The 16,425-nt window shown below is 46.6% G+C and overlaps 1 protein-coding gene across 1 annotated transcript in view; it reads left to right on the top strand.

The window, feature by feature from the left end:
* The window catches only part of LOC144593200 (piezo-type mechanosensitive ion channel component 2-like), a 482,240-nt gene that overhangs the window by 322,793 nt on the left and 143,022 nt on the right, over positions 1–16,425 (top strand). The window lies entirely within an intron of this gene.

A 16,425-nucleotide genomic window follows, 5' to 3' on the forward strand; every position in this document is an offset into this window, starting at 1 on the left:
TCACTGTACCTTGGTGCACGTGACAATAATAAACTACACTAAACTAAAATAAACTAAACTAAACTAAACTAGTCTTTTCCCTTAAAAAGGAGCCCCGGAAATTAAAATAACATGAAACACAATTTTATTGCTTCAAACTGATATATGAATTATTATCTGCAGGGGTTCTTGTTTTGAATTGGAGACTTAGAGTTATAGTCATACAGCACAAAATCAATCCCTTCGGCCCAACTCGTCCGTGCTGTGCAAGATGCCCCATCTAAGCTAGCTCCATTTACCCGTGTTTGGCCCATATCACAGGTAAGCTAAAGATAGTCACAAAATGCTGGATTAACTCAGCTGGTCAGGCAGCATCTCTGGAGGTGACGTTTCAGATCGGAACCCTTGTTCAGTCTTCAGTTGTAAACTAATTGCGCAAACTCTCAGGTAATATGCGCACAACTTTGTTTTTGACTGGGAGTATTTTTTACCACAGTGCAATCTGTCCCCGTTATGGGAGAGTCAGATATTGCAGGAACTCACACAGTGGCTGGGAAATTGTATAAACTTGGATGAACAAAGAGGAAGAAGCCAAGTATGAAAGAAAAACATAAGATAAGACAAAAGATATTGCACACAAGGGAATACAACTGAGAAAACAAAGAGAAGCTCTAGTTTATGTGTGTAAAAAATCCCTATAGTTCCCCTGGCATGGCATCTAGCTGCTAATTAAATAATGCAGGTGTTTTTGGCTCCAGTAAACCTACCCAAGTCCATTTTTTGGATGAGCTTCCAATGGATCAATGGTGCTTTATTTGTCAACTGCACAGTGAAATTCATTTTGCATCTACTACACATGCAGGCACCGCCATGTTTTGGTGCCATTCTTCAAAGTCCAAAGTCCGATTCGTCTGTGTGCTCGATGTACCGGAGCAGTTCCCGCAAACCGGTGTCCCTCTCCTCTTCTCGCCCGAGCAGGCCCCGGGGGCATGTCCTACAGCCGACCTTGAAGGTGCTGGAGGCATTACCCTGCCTTCTCACTGTGTGTGCTTTTCTGACATGAATTCTACTGCTATTACAGTTGCTTTTATGAGGCTGGTGCAGGGGGTGTTGTCCTGTGTCCCTTTTCTCTGATCATGGTTCGGGTGGTGCAGTAACACAGCACGAGAGCTGCTACCTTACAGCGCCAGACATGGGTTCAAACCTTACTACAGGTGCGGTCTTTGTGGAATTCGGAAGTTCTCCCCATGACCACGTGGGTTTTCTGCGGGTGCTCCGGTTTCCTCGCACATTTCAAAGAAGTGCAGGTTTGTAGGTAAATTCTGTAAATTGTAAATTGTCCCTAGTGTACAGGGTGATCGCTGGTCGGCGTGGACTCAGTGGGCCAAGGGGCCTGTTTCCAGCTGTATCTCTGTAACAAATATCAGTCGTGATCATATGGAATGGCAGGACAAGCTTGAAGGGATAGATGCTTACTCATAAAGTCTTACAGCACAATAATGGGCTCTTCAACCCACCACATCCATGCCGACCTTTCAGCCATAGTCATAGAGTTATACAACGTGGAAACAGGCCCTTTGGCCCAACTTGCCCACAGCGACCAACATGTCCCATCTGCACTAGTACCACATGCATGTGTTTGGCCCATATCCCTCCAAACCTGTCCTATCCACGTACCTGTCTAATTGTTTCTTAAACGTTGCTATAGTCCCTGTTTCAAATACCTCCTCTAGCAGCTCGTTCCATACACCCACGACCCTTTGTGCAAAAAAGTTACCCCTCAGATTCCTATTAAATCTTTCCAGCCTTCATCTTAAACCTGTGTCCTCTGGTTCTCGATTCCCCTCCTCTGGGCAAGAGACTCTGTGCATCTACCGGATCAATTCTTCTCATGATTTTATACATCTCTTTAAGATCATAAATAGCCCATCTGTACTAATCCCATTTGCCCTTATTAAGACCATATCTTTCTGTGACATGTCTGTTTAAGTTTCTACTTATGGCTCCACAGGTACTGATTCCAGATCTTGCATAAGATTAGAGTAGAATGGAAGGTTTATTTTCACCCAAAGAGCATCAGCACTGTCAAAGGATGCTGGAGGCTAAAGCATACAACACATTTTAAGAAGTACCAAAATGAGCACTTGTTGTGCCATAAGGTGGAATTACTGGGAATAACTATTTTCTGGATGGCTTGTCTTCTCCCTATCCCATAAATTTCTCTGATTCTTCCCGTTCTGGCAAAGGCACAGAGTTGGCACATGCAAGACCAGGTTCAGCTCTCACATCTGTTTCACATTGGCCCGTAGATATTTCAGCACGATTCATGTGGTAAGTACATCGTCCATATTTCAGCCTGAGGTATAATACTTTATTGGATTTAATTAACTTAGATCAACAAAAACGAAGGACAAAGTCGAGTATAGAAAAAGGCACAAACGATGTTTTAAAAAAAATTTGGAAATGGAAACTTTTAACTGTTGCATGAAAACAAACTAAAATGTCTCCATGTGTACTTGAAAGGGAGGGAGAGGGTTTATTTTCTATACTTTCTTTGTGCATTGTTAATTAGATATACAGAATATGCCCCAATCATAAATGTGGGACATAGGAATAGCCAGCTGGTGGAAGACCTTGACTTTAAACTGTTGTGTAAGATATTTTGAAGGCCATACCACAGAATGTTGCTGCATTAAATAAAAGGTAGTTCTCTTCCTGAATACACTTACTAAATCATTCAGGAGAATGATTTGGTTACAACGTGCTTTTCATCTTGTAGTGTACAATAGATGGTGTGTTTGAAGATTTATGGTTTAGTTTCATTTATTGTCACATGTTCTGGGGTACAGTGAAAAGCTTTGTATTGCATGCTAACCAGTCAGCAGAAAGCCAACACATTTACATTTGTGCCATCCGCAGTGCACAGATACGCGATAAAGGGAATAACGTTTAGTGCAAGATAAAGTCCTGTAAAGTCTGATTAAAGATAGTCCGAGGGTCTTCAAAGAGGTAGCTAGTAGCTCAGGACCGTTCTCTAGTTGCTGGTAGGATGGTTCAGTTGCCTGATAACAGCTGCGAATCTGAATCTGAACCTGAATCTAGAGGTGTGCATTTCACACTCCTGTACCTCTTGCCTGATGGGAGAGGGGGAAATGTTCTTCGTCTAACGGCATGGTGCATTGAGGTGACTGGCTTTTTAAATATGAAAAGCTGGTAAAGAAAGACCTATGAAATACATTGCTTGGATTGTTTAATGAGCAGAAAAATGTATTTAGAAATACCCCATTTTTCTGTGATACCCCTTCGATCACCTCTCCCTTACCTGTGCACCCCTCACCTTGATACACACCCATGTCTCCTACTGGATGGCACAGTGATGCAGCGATAGAGTTCCTGCCTTACGGTGCCAGAGACCCGGTTTCGACCCTGACTACAGGTGCTGTCTGTCACTGTATGTTCTCCCATTGGGTTTTCTCCGAGTGCTCCGGTTTCCTCCCACATTCTAAAGATGCACAGGTTTGTGTCTTTTGGCTTCTGTAAATTGTGATAATTGGCTTCCAGTGTGTAGGATCGAACTAGTGTACAGGAACTGCTGGTCGGCGTGGACTAAAATTGGAGCTAAATCAGGAGCTAAAATTGTCATGTCGCAAATGTAATGCTATGGTGGTCATGGGAGATTTCAACATGCAGGTAGACTGGGAAAATCAGGTTGGTAATGGACCCCAGGAAAGAGAGTTTGTGGAGTGCCTCCGAGATGGATTCTTAGAACAGCTTGTGCTGGAGCCTACCATCTGGCCACTAGAACATCTGGGAGATTGTTTGTATCCTCCTTACTGAAGACAGATTCAAACAATCTCCCAGATGTTCTAGTGGCCAGAGATCCTAGGGTGACAGAGGAACTGGAGGAAATCCACATTAGGCAGGAAAACGTTTTGGGTAGACTGATGGGACTCAAGGCTGATAAATCCCCAGGGCCTGATGGTCTCCATCCCAGGGTGCTTAAGGAGGTGGCTCTAGAAATTGTGGACGCATTAGTGATTATTTTCCAATGTTCTATAGATTCCGGGTCAGTTCCTGTGGATTGGAGGGTAGCTAATGTTATCCCACTTTTCAAGAAAGGAGGGAGAGAGAAAACGGGAAATTATAGACCAGTTAGTCTGACATCAGTGGTGGGGAAGATGCTGGAGTCAATTATAAAAGACGAAATTGCGGAGCATTTGGATCGCAGTAACAGGATCGTTCCGAGTCAGCATGGATTTACGAAGGGGAAACCGTGCTTGACTAATCTACTGGAATTTTTTGAGGATGTAACTAGGAAAATTGACAGGGGAGAGCCGGTGGATGTGGTGTACCTCGACTTTCAGAAAGCCTTCGACAAGGTCCCACATAGGAGATTGGTGGGCAAAATTAGAGCACATGGTATTGGAGGTAGGGTACTGACATGGATAGAAAGTTGGTTGACAGACAGAAAGCAAAGAGTGGGGATAAATGGGTCCCTTTCAGAATGGCAGGCAGTGACTAGTGGGGTACCGCAAGGCTCGGTGTTGGGACCGCAGCTATTTACAATATACATCAATGACTTGGATGAAGGGATTAAAAGTACCATTAGCAAATTTGCCGATGATACAAAGCTAGGTGGCAGTGTGAACTGTGAGGAAGATGCTATGAGGTTGCAGGGTGACTTGGACAGGTTGTGTGAGTGGGCGGATGCATGGCAGATGCAGTTTAATGTAGATAAGTGTGAGGTTATCCACTTTGGTGGTAAGAATAGGAAGGCAGATTATTATCTGAATGGTGTCAAGTTAGGAAAAGGGGACGTACAACGTGATCTGGGTGCCTTAGTGCATCAGTCACTGAAAGGAAGCATGCAGGTACAGCAGGCAGTGAAGAAAGCCAATAGAATGTTGGCCTTCATAACAAGAGGAGTTGAGTATAGGAGCAAAGAGGTCCTTCTGCAGTTGTACAGGGCCCTAGTGAGACCGCACCTGGAGTACTGTGTGCAGTTTTGGTCTCCAAATTTGAGGAAGGATATTCTTGCTATTGAGGGCGTGCAGCGTAGGTTTACAAGGTTAATTCCCGGAATGGCGGGACTGTCATATGTTGAAAGACTGGAGCGACTAGGTTTGTATACACTGGAATTTAGAAGGATGAGAGGGGATCTTATCGAAACGTATAAAATTATTAAGGGGTTGGACACGTTAGAGGCAGGAAACATGTTCCCAATGTTGGGGGAGTCCAGAACCAGGGGCCACAGTTTAAGAATAAGGGGTAGGCCATTTAGAACAGAGATGAGGAAAAACGTTTTTAGTCAGAGAGTTATGAATCTGTGGAATTCTCTGCCTCAGAGGGCAGTGGAGGCCAATTCTCTGAATACATTCAAGAGAGAGCTAGATAGAGCTCTTAAGGATAGCAGAGTCAGGGGGTATGGGGAGAAGGCAGGAACGGGCTACTGATTGAGAATGATCAGCCATGATCACATTGAATGGCGGTGCTGGCTCGAAGGGCCGAATGGCCTTCTCCTGCACCTATTTTCTATTGTCTATTGACTTAATGGGCCGAAGGGTCTGTTTCTCACTGTATCTCTCAACTAAACTAAACTAAACTATCCTGCCCTACTTTCCACCCTCCCCTAGCCCATCACCTTCCATCTATCTCCCTCCCTCTGGCTTTAGATTTCTCTCCTCGTCTTTCTTTATCTGACACCCTTTTGTCTCCTTTTCACGTGTAGTCATTGTCACGTACTCCACCCACTTCCAACCAATACCCCCCCATCACCTGAATCCACCTATCACTTGGATTTGTCCCGGCCCGAAGCTTCACCTATTCGTTCCCTCCACAGATGCTGCCTGACACCCGCTGAGTTACTCCAGAACTTTGTGTCTGTATTTAGAAATAATTAGACATTCGTTGAAACTACTACAGGGCAGAATAATAGAATTTGCCATTCAGATAGCTGAACATGTTACCCGCTGTTATCAGATTACTGAACAGACCACTCATGAACTATGGGTGTAGGGCCGATCTTCTAATCTACCTTATTGCGGCCCTTGCACTTTTTCTAACTGCACTTTCTCTGCAGCTATCCTTGATGCTGCCTAGCCCCACTGGGAATGATGAGACACAGATAACCTTTGTTATGACAGACAATAGGTGATGGAGGAACGGTGTCCATCATTGCCGATCGTCTGTTAGAACCGAGTGAGGGTTTTGCTCCGACGACTGAGCCATTAATCCATGAAACAACCAGTTGTTTTCAAATACAAAGTTCTTTTTACCAGCTATAAATGTATTTTGGTTACTGCGGTGCCACGGTGGCGCAGCGGTAGAGTTTCTGCCTTACCGCCCCAGAGACCAGTGTTTGATACTGACTACGGGAGCTGTCTGTACGGAGTTTGGATGTTCTCCCTGTGACCGTGTGGGTTTTCTCCAGGTGCTCCGGTTTCCTCCCACAGTCCAAAGACATTTAGGTTTGTAGGTTAATTGACTTCTGCAAATTGTCCCTGGTGTGTGGCATAGAACCAGAGTATGGGTGCTCACTGGGAATCACCCTGAATCACCCAGTGGATCACCCTGAGTCTCTAAACTAAACTCATGAGTCAGAAGAAGGGTTTCGACCCGAAACGTCACATATTCCTTGTCTCCAGAGATGCTGCCTGACCTGCTGAGTTACTCCAGCATTTTGTGTCTATCGAATCTACATTAAAGGCCGCTTGTTACAGAATCAGAGGGTGGGAGTGAAGGGTTGCTGTTCTGATTGGAGCCCGATGACCAGTGGAGTGTATCAGGACTGGGCCCACTACCTGAATGCTCAAATCACAGTGTACACAGCCCGTAATGGATGGTGAAAGATAGTCTAATCCCAGCATCTCTCTGTGTAAGCTATGGTTGTATTGTGAGCTGTACCGACTCCATTAGAATAGCATTAACTCCAATATTACTGCAGAATCACAAAATAAGATTAAAGCAAAACACTCTATGGGGAAGTATGTTCACTTTATCAGCCAATTGTACAATTCATCAAAAAGGCCCTTGGTAATAGGAAAGATCATTCTTAACAAGTCTGCGATGACTTCCACAGAGACCCGATGTTTCATTGGGAAGATATCTGATAACGTTCACGATTACCTAATCTCATTACCCCATTCAGTGAAGAAAGCCTTCTACCAGGGTCTGATGATTAGATTTCAATGTAAGAAATTGATCCCTGCTGTAGGGGGAGAAAAGAAGTACGAATAGCAAGGGTGGAGCAGCGGTGGAGTTGCTGCCTTACAGCACCAGAGACCCAGGATCGATCCTGACTACGGGGGCTATCAATGTGGAGTTTGAACGTTCTCCCTGTGACCACGTGGGTTTTCTCTGGGTGCTCTGGTTTCTTCCCACACTCCAAAGATGTCCAGGTTTGTAGGTTGATTGGTTCTCGTAAATTGCCTTCTACTGTGTCGGATAGGACTAGTGTATCTGGTTGGCACAGACTTGGTGGACCAAATGGCTGTTTCCACACTGTATTTCTAAACTAAGCTAAACTATATAAATAACTCATGGAAAACAGTCTTCCAGCTTTAAAAGATAGGTCATACCTGTTGACTTCTTTTGACCTTAACATATACAAGTGCTTTTTAAGGGATTGGACACGCTAGATGCAGGAAACATGTTCCCGATGTTGGGGGAGTCCAGAACCAAGGGCCACAGTTTAAGAATAAAGGATAGGCCATTTAGAACTGAGACGAAGAACATTTTTTTCACACACAGAGTTGTGAATTTGTGGAATTCTCTGCCTCAGAGGGCAGTGGAGGCCGATTCACTGGATGCATTCAAACGAGAGATAGATAGGGCTCAGGGCTAGCGGAATCAAGGGATATGGGGAGAAGGCAGGAACGGGGTACTGGTTGTGGATGATCAGCCATGATCACATTGAATGGCGGTGCTGGCTCGAAGGGCCGAATGGCCTCCTCCTGCACCTATTGTCTATGTATCTATATAATAGAATCAGGGAATGGTTGGCTTGATGCAGCAAAGTGGATCTTTTATAAAAGATCTGCTGTGATCTCATTGATTAGTTTAGCAAGAATAGCTACTCTTGCCTGTATTTCCCTTATTCTATCTAAACCATAGAACGGTTATGTCAGAGAGCACACACTGATTCAAATAAAACTCCAGCTTAAATCAAAAGAGCAAAATATGGAGCAGGTTAAGCAGAAGTTGGCTCTTCTATCTATCTATCTATCTATCTATCTATCTATCTATCTATCTATCTATCTATCTATCTATCTATCTGTCTGTCTGTCTGTCTGTCTGTCTGTCTGTCTGTCTGTCTGTCTGTCTGTCTGTCTGTCTGTCTGTCTGTCTGTCTGTCCGTCCGTCCGTCCGTCCGTCTGTCTGTCTCCCCCTCTTCCCCTCTTCCCCCTCCCTCCCCCTCCCTCCCTCCCTCCCTCACTCTCCCCCCCTCTCCCCCTCACTCTCCCCCTTTCCCCCTCCCTTCCCCTCCTCTTCCTCCCTCCCTCTCCCCCTCTCACCCCTCTCCCTCCCTCCCTCTCCTTCCCTCCCTTCCCCTCCTCTTCCTCCCTCCCTCCCTCCCTCCCTCCCTCCCTCCCTCCCTCCCTCCCTCCCTCCCTCCCTCCCTCCCCCCCTCCCTCCCTCCCTCCCTCCCTCCCTCTTCCTCCTTCCCTCTCCCTCCTCTTCCTCCCTCCCTCTCCCTCTCCCTCTCCCTCCCTCCCCCCCCCACCCTCTATGAGATTCAGGGAAGAAGGTTGTGAGAGTCGGGGCAGCAGTGAGAGGAAGGTCCCTCTGCCTCCTCACTATTTACAGCCTCCCAACCAAGCTTGCTTATTTATTCTTACTCTCTTACCCGCTCATCAATCCACACCAGTTTATTAATGCCAAGCCTCTGTGTTCCAATATTGTTCAATAACCTCTTGTGCAAACAGTTTGCAAATTTGATTGAAGATAATTTTATTTCCTGGCAAGATCCTGTCTGCTAAATACTGGAACGTGCTTGGGCTCCATAAAAGTGGTAGACCTCTTTGGAGATGCTCGGACTATCTTTAATCGGACTTTACTGGACTTTATCTAGCACTAAACGTTATTCCCTTTATCCTGTAGCTGTACACTGTGGATGGCTTGACATGTCTGTCTGTCTGTCTGTCTGTCTGTCTGTCTGTCTGTCTGTCTGTCTGTCTGTCTGTCTGTCTGTCTGTCTGTCTGTCTGTCTGTCTGTCTGTCTGTCTGTCTGACTGTCTGTCCTTTTTCTGACTGGATAGCACGCAACAAAAAAATGTTTTCACTGTACCTCAGTACACATTACAATAATAAACTTAACCCTAAACTCTGCTGTACGCCAATCTACTTCATGATGCCAATTTGTATCTTGGAGAACAAGTCGTTTAAATGTTTGAGCAAGGTGTTCCTGCTGGGCAGAGGCAACCAGTTTACCTGGTCACTGAAAACATGCTGAAATGTTTGAAAGGGAAAAGACTCAGGGGCAAGGAGCTGGAGTAACTCAGCGGATCAGGCAGCATTACCCGAAGAACATGGGTAGTCAACGTTTCGGATCAGTACCCTTCTTCGTCGCCCCGATGCAGGATAGTGTTAGTGTACAGGGATCGCTGGACAGCACGGACTCGGTGAACCGAAGGGCTGTTTCCGCGCTGTATCTCTAAACTAAACTAAGCTAACGGTGACATTCTGAACCATCACTGATCCATGAACTTGGGATGCTGTCTGACCCGCTGAGTTACTCCAGCACTTTGTGTCTTTTTCTTTAAACCAGCATCTGCAGTTCCTTGCTTCTACTAGGTAAAAGTATGTTTCTTCCTGATTTATAAACCAAGTTACAAGTTTAGGTTTAGCCTTATTATTGCCATGTGCACCAAGGTACAGTGAAAAGCTTTTGTTAGGATGCTATGAAACTAAATAGCCTTACAGCGAATGCAGCGCCGGAGACTCAGGTTCGATCCTGACTACGGGTGCCGTCTGTACGGAGTTTGTACGTTCTCCCCGTGACCTGCGTGGGTTTTCTCCGAGATCTTCGGTTTCCTCCCACACTCCAAAGACGTACAGGTATGTAGGTTAATTGACTGGGTAAATGTTTTTAAAAAACTGTCCCTAGTGTGTGTAGGATAGTGTTAATGTGCGGGGATCGCTGGGAGGCACAGACTCGGTGGGCCGAAGGGCCTGTTTCCGCGCTGTATCTCAAAATCAAAAAAATCAAAATATAATACTATATAGAAATAAATCAGATCATACTCCAGTACAATAGAGCAAGCAAAGGTAAGAACATTTTGGCACGCAGTACTTCCTCCATATTTATACTGTTCCAGTTTCAGTAATAACTGGGCTAAAGTGACTGCTATGCCTTCAAACAGAAGCAAAGTACTGCCGTTTCTAGAAACTCTAAAGGAAAGCAGAAACTGCTGAACATACTCAGCAGTTCAGGCACCCTCTCATGTATAAAGACCTGGATCACACCTTACTCATTTCTGTTTTCTGTTTTTGTTTTCTCGTTGCAGTCTGCTGCTTCAGAGAAAATCGTTTCACAGGCTTCTTTTCACCAGGCAAGCATTTTCTTTCAGACTGGTAAAGAGTCATAGAGTCACACAGCGTGGAAACAGGTCCTTCACCCCACGCTGACCAACATGTCCCATCTATACTAGTCCCACCTGCCCGTGTTTGGCCCATATCCCTCTAAACCTATCTTATCATGTACCTGCCCAAATGTTTTTAAACGTGTGATAGAAGCTGCCTCAATTACCTGCTCTGCAAGCCCATTCCAACCACTCACCACCCTTTGTGTATAAAATGTTGCCCCTGGGGTTCCTATTAAATCGTTGCCCTCTCACCTGAAACCTATGTCCTCATGATCTTGTGTCCCTTACTTTGGGTATAAAAGACTTTACCCTTACTTGGTTATAGCGGACAATAACAGCCAGCATGGTGGCGCAGCGGTAGAGTTGCTGTCTTACAGCATCAGAGACGCAGGTTCGACCCTGACTACAGGTGCTGTCTGTACGGAGTTTGCACGTTCTCCCCGTGGCCTGCGTGGGTTTTCTCCAGGTGCTCCGGTTTCCTCCCACACTCCAAAGATGTATGTGTAAATAAACCTATGCACAGTGCGAGCTCTCCAGCTGGCAATCGTTTATCCTTAATGCTAATTGAAAGCAAACAACATTCTGACGCCTCAGACTCCAGGACTGTAAAAATAAGTGATTGCTCATTCAAATATTGTTCGGATGTGGAGCGCTCCATCTGAAAAGCTGAGGGAAGAAAAAGCTCCCATTTAAGAATTTGGTGGCAGAATCTATATAATTGCACCAGAATCATGCCCTTGTCATGTCTTCGCCATTCGCCATCGCCCTGACCTCCCCCTTTCTGATACGGAACGGATTGTCCTCAACAGAGGCCTCACCTTCGTTCCCCTCCGCCCCCACCTCAACCAGTTCCGGGTCCACCACGACCTAGAGCTTTTCTTCCGTTGTCGCCTCCGTGCCTTTTTCTATGGGAAGAAGTCCTCACCACCCAGTGATGGCCCCTTCTCCCGTCACCACCAGCCCCCTCCTCTTGGACTCCCCAGAACGGCCTTCTACCCTCTATAGACCTCTTTATTTCTAACTGCCGGCGTGACATCAACCGTCTCAACTTTTCCACTCCCCTTACCTACTAAAACTGAACGTACAGCCCTCCGCTCACTCTGCAGCAACCCTGACATTATAATCAAACCCGCCAACAAGGGAGGAGCCGTGGTAGTCTGGCACGCTGACCTCTACCAGGCTGAGGCCAGGCGACAACTCTCAGACATCTCCTCCTACTTATCCTTGGACCATGACCCCACAGATGAGCACCAGGCTTTAATCTCAAACACCATTACTGATTTCACCACTTCTGGCTGTCTGCCCTCCACAGCTTCCAACCTTATCATTTCCCAGCCCCGCACAGCCCGTTTTTAACTTCTCCCCAAAATCCAGAAAACACAACTGCCCTGGCAGACCCATTGTTTCTGACCGCTCCTGTCCCACGGAAATGATTTCCACATACCTCGACTCCATCCTATCCCCCTGGTCCAATCTCTCCCGACCTATGTCCAAGATACCTCACACGCCTTTCATCTCTTTAATGACTTCGCTTTCCGAGCCCTCTCTCCCTCATCTTTACTATGGATGTTCAGTCACTCTACACCTCCATCCCCCACCAGGAAGGCCTTAAAGCCTTCCGTTTCCTCGACCGCAGAACCATCCAATTTCCCTCGACTAACACTCTACTCCGCCTAGCGGAGCTGGTCCTCACCCTCAACAACTTCTCCTTTGACTCCTCCCACTTCCTCCAAGGCATAGCTATGGGCACCCACATGGGCCCCAGCTATGCGTGCCTCTTTGTAGGGTACGTTGAACAATCCCTGTTCAAGGCGTACACTGGCACTATCCCCGAACTCTATCTCTGTTACATTGATGACTGTATCGGTGCTACCTCCTGCACCCATGCAGAACTCATGGACTTCATCAACTTCATCACCAATTTCCATCCTGCACTCAAATTTACTTGGACCATCTCCAACACCTCCCTCCCCTTTCTTGATCTTACAGTCTCCATCACAAGAAATAGACTATTGACTGATGTCTATTACAAACGCACTGACTCCCACAATTATCACGACTACCCACCCTAATTCCTGCAAAGACTCCATCCCCTACTCCCAATTGCTTCCATCTACGCCGCATCTGCGCCCAAGATGAGGTGTTCCATACCAAGATGTCCTCATTCTTTAAGGAACGGGTTTTCCCCTCTCCCATCATAGATGAGGGCGGCACGGTAGCGCAGCGGTAGAGTTGCTGCTTTACAGCGAATGCAGCGCCGGAGACTCAGGTTCGATCCTGACTACGGGTGCTGCACTGTAAGGAGTTTGTACATTCTCCCCGTGACCTGCGTGGGTTTTCTCCGAGATCTTCGGTTTCCTCCCACACTCCAAAGACGTACAGGTATGTAGGTTAATTGGCTGGGTAAATTAAAAATTGTCCCTAGTGGGTGTAGGATAGTGTTAATGTACGGGGATCACTGGGCGGCACGGACTTGGAGGGCCGAAAAGGCCTGTTTCCGGCTGTATATATATGATATGATATGAGGCCCTCACTCGTGTCTCCTCGGTACCCCGCAGCTCTGCTCATGCGCCCCCTTCCTCTAGTCGCAACAGAGACAGAGCCCCCTAGTCCTTACATTCCACCCCATCAGCCGTCGCATACAACACATAGTCCTCCGAAATTTCCACCACCTCCAACGGGATCCCACCACTAGCCACCCTTTCCGCCTTCCGCAGAGACCGTTCTCTCCGCAACTCCCTGGTTAACTCAGCCCTTCCCATCCAAAGTACCCCCTCCCCAGGTACCTTCCCCTGCAACCGCAGGAGATGCAACACCTGTCCCTATACCTCCCCCCTCGACTCTGTCCAGGAACCCCGACAGTCCTTTCAGGTTAGGCAGAGGTTCTCCTCCAACCTCATCTACGTATCCTCGGCATGATATTTGACTCTGCATTAAAATTTGATAAGCAAGTCAACGCTGTGGTAAAAGCCAGCTTCTTCCAACTTCGAACCATAGCTAAAATCAAACCTTTCCTCAAATTCAACGACACAGAAAAAATCATTCACGCTTTCATTTCCTCCCGCCTAGACTACTGCAACTCCCTATACACTGGGATCAGCCAATCTTCCCTGTCCCGCCTGCAACTGGTCCAAAACGCCGCAGCGAGACTCCTGACGGGTACCCGTAAAAGGGACCACATCACCCCGATTCTGGCCTCTCTCCACTGGCTCCCTGTACGGTACAGAATCAACTTCAAGCTCCTCCTATTCACGTATAAAGCCCTAAATGGACACTCCCCCCCCACATCAAAAATCTTCTAACCCCCCTCTCTAACTCCAGGTCCCTCAGATCGGCCGACTTGGGGCTATTCACTATCCCGCGGTCTAGGCTTAAACTCAGGGGTGACCGCGCTTTTGCGGTTGCAGCTCCTAGACTGTGGAACAGCATCCCTCTCCCGATCAGAACTGCCCCCTCCATCGACTCCTTTAAGTCCAGGCTCAAAACATATTTCTACTCCCTAGCGTTTGAGGCTCATTGAGGAGGCGCTGTGAACTGTTTGCGTGCTACTGTATGTTTTCATTTTTTTTTTCTATTGGAACCTAATCAAATGTACAGCACTTTGGTCAACGTGGGTTGTTTTTAAATGTGCTATACAAATAAAATTGACTTGACTTGACTTGACTTGACTTAGTTCAAGATGTGGACTAGTGTACATCCAAACGCAAACTGGGCGATCGTTTTGCGGAACACCTTCGCTCAGCCCACATGAACCAACCAACCTGATCTCTCGGTTGCTGGACACTTTATTTCTCCTTCCCATTCCAACACAGACCTTTCTGTCCTTGGTGTCCTCCATCGTCAGAGTGAAGCTAAACGCAAATTGGAGGAACAGCATCTCATATTTCGCTTAGGCAGCTTACTGCCCAGTGGTATTTGATTTCTCTCACTTCAGGTAGCCCTGGCATTCCCTCCCCCACCCAATTCGCACTAGCTTCGCATTTTCACCCTACAAACAGCTTACAATGGCCTTGTTCCTTTATTATCGTTACTTTTTTGCATATCTTTCATTCATTGTTCTTTATCTCTCCACATCACCGTCAATACCTCTCGTTTCCCTTATCCCGAACCAGTCTGAAGAAGGGTCTCGACCCGAAACTGGAATTTAGAAGACTGAGGGGGGATCTTATAGAAACATATAAAATTCTTAAGGGGTTGGAGAGGCTAGATGCGGGAAGATTGTTCCCGATGTTGGGGGAGTCCAGAACCAGGGGTCACAGCTTAAGGATAAGGGGGAAGTCTTTTAGGACGGAGATGAGAAAACATTTCTTCACACAGAGAGTGGTGAGTCTGTGGAATTCTCTGCCACAGAAGGTAGTTGAGGCCAGTTCATTGGCTATATTTAAGAGGGAGTTAGATGTGGCCCTTTTTGCTAAAGGGATCAGGGGGAACGGAGAGAAGGCAGGTACAGGCTACTGAGCTGGATGATCAGCCATGATCATATTGAATGGCGGTGCAGGCTCGAAGGGCCGAATGGCCTACTCCTGCACCTATTTTCTATGTTTCTATGTTTCTATGTTTCTATGTGACCAGTAGAGACATGACAGATGGAAATTAATCCAAGCCTATGTGAAGTTTTGCACTTGGGGGGGGGTTCAAATGTAAGCAGAAAATATACAATTAATGGCATGACCCTTAACGGTCATTAATGTACAGAGGGATCTTGGGGTCCAAGTCTTTAACTCTCTGAAAATGGCAACACATGTTTCATTGGTCGTGACATGGAGATTGAGAGCCAGGAAGGCACGATGCAGCTTGAAAGGACTTTGATTAGGCTGCATTTGGTTTATTGTGCACAGTTCTGGTACCCCATTACGGGAAGGATGTGGGGGCCTTGGAAAGGGTGCAGGGAGGTTAACCGGAATAATGCCTGGATTACGGGATATTCGTACAGGGAAGGGTTGAACAGGCTTGGATTGCTTTCTCTGGAACACCAGAGGTTGTGGGGAGACCTGATAGAAGTATATAAAATTTGGGAGAGGCATAAATAGGGTAGGCAGTCAAGATGGCAAAATCAAATACTGGAGGGCAGAGCTTTAAGGAAAGAGTGGTTGAATTTAAAGGAGAGGAGCGGGGCAAACCTTTTACATGTTGGGTGGTGAGTGCCTAGAGAGCGCTGCTGGGAGTTGACAATAGACAATAGACAATAGACAATAGGTGCAGGAGTAGGCCATTCGGCCCTTCGAGTCAGCACCACCATTCACCGTGATCATTTCTGATCATCCACAATCAGTACCCCGTTCCTGCCTTCTCCCCATACCCCTTGATTCCGCTAGCCCTGAGCCCTATCTTTAAAATGGTGAAGGGCCATTTTACAATCTCATTTTTGGAGATTATCTCTCATGAATATGGAACATAGATCAGCCCAGCACTGGAACAGGCCACTTAGCCCACGATGTCCGCGCTGAACTTGATGCCAGGTTAAATTAATCCCCTTTGCCTGCGCCTCTTCCCAGCCAACAATGGGCCATCATGGGCTCCACTCTTCCTTGGTCATCTGTTGTCAGCCCTGATCTGTTCAGGTCTTTTCCTTCCTCCAGTTCCCCCCTCCCACACCCTCTACTTTCAGTCTAAAGAAGGGTTCTGACCCGAAACGTCACCCATCCTTTTTCTCCAGAGGTGCTGCCTGACCCGCTGAGTTACTCCAGCACTTGGTGTCTATCAACAACAAACCCCAACTGCAGAGACATAGTAGGCCAATGGTTCAATGGTACTTTATTGTCTCATGTACCAAGGTACAGTGAAATTTGTTTTTGTATACAGTTCAGTACAAGCATCACTATACATAAGCACCTCTTAGGTACAGTACGCAAAAAGGAATAGT

This window comes from Rhinoraja longicauda, chromosome 4 (assembly GCF_053455715.1).
Source record: "Rhinoraja longicauda isolate Sanriku21f chromosome 4, sRhiLon1.1, whole genome shotgun sequence".
In the NCBI taxonomy this organism is placed as follows: Eukaryota; Metazoa; Chordata; class Chondrichthyes; order Rajiformes; family Arhynchobatidae; genus Rhinoraja; species Rhinoraja longicauda.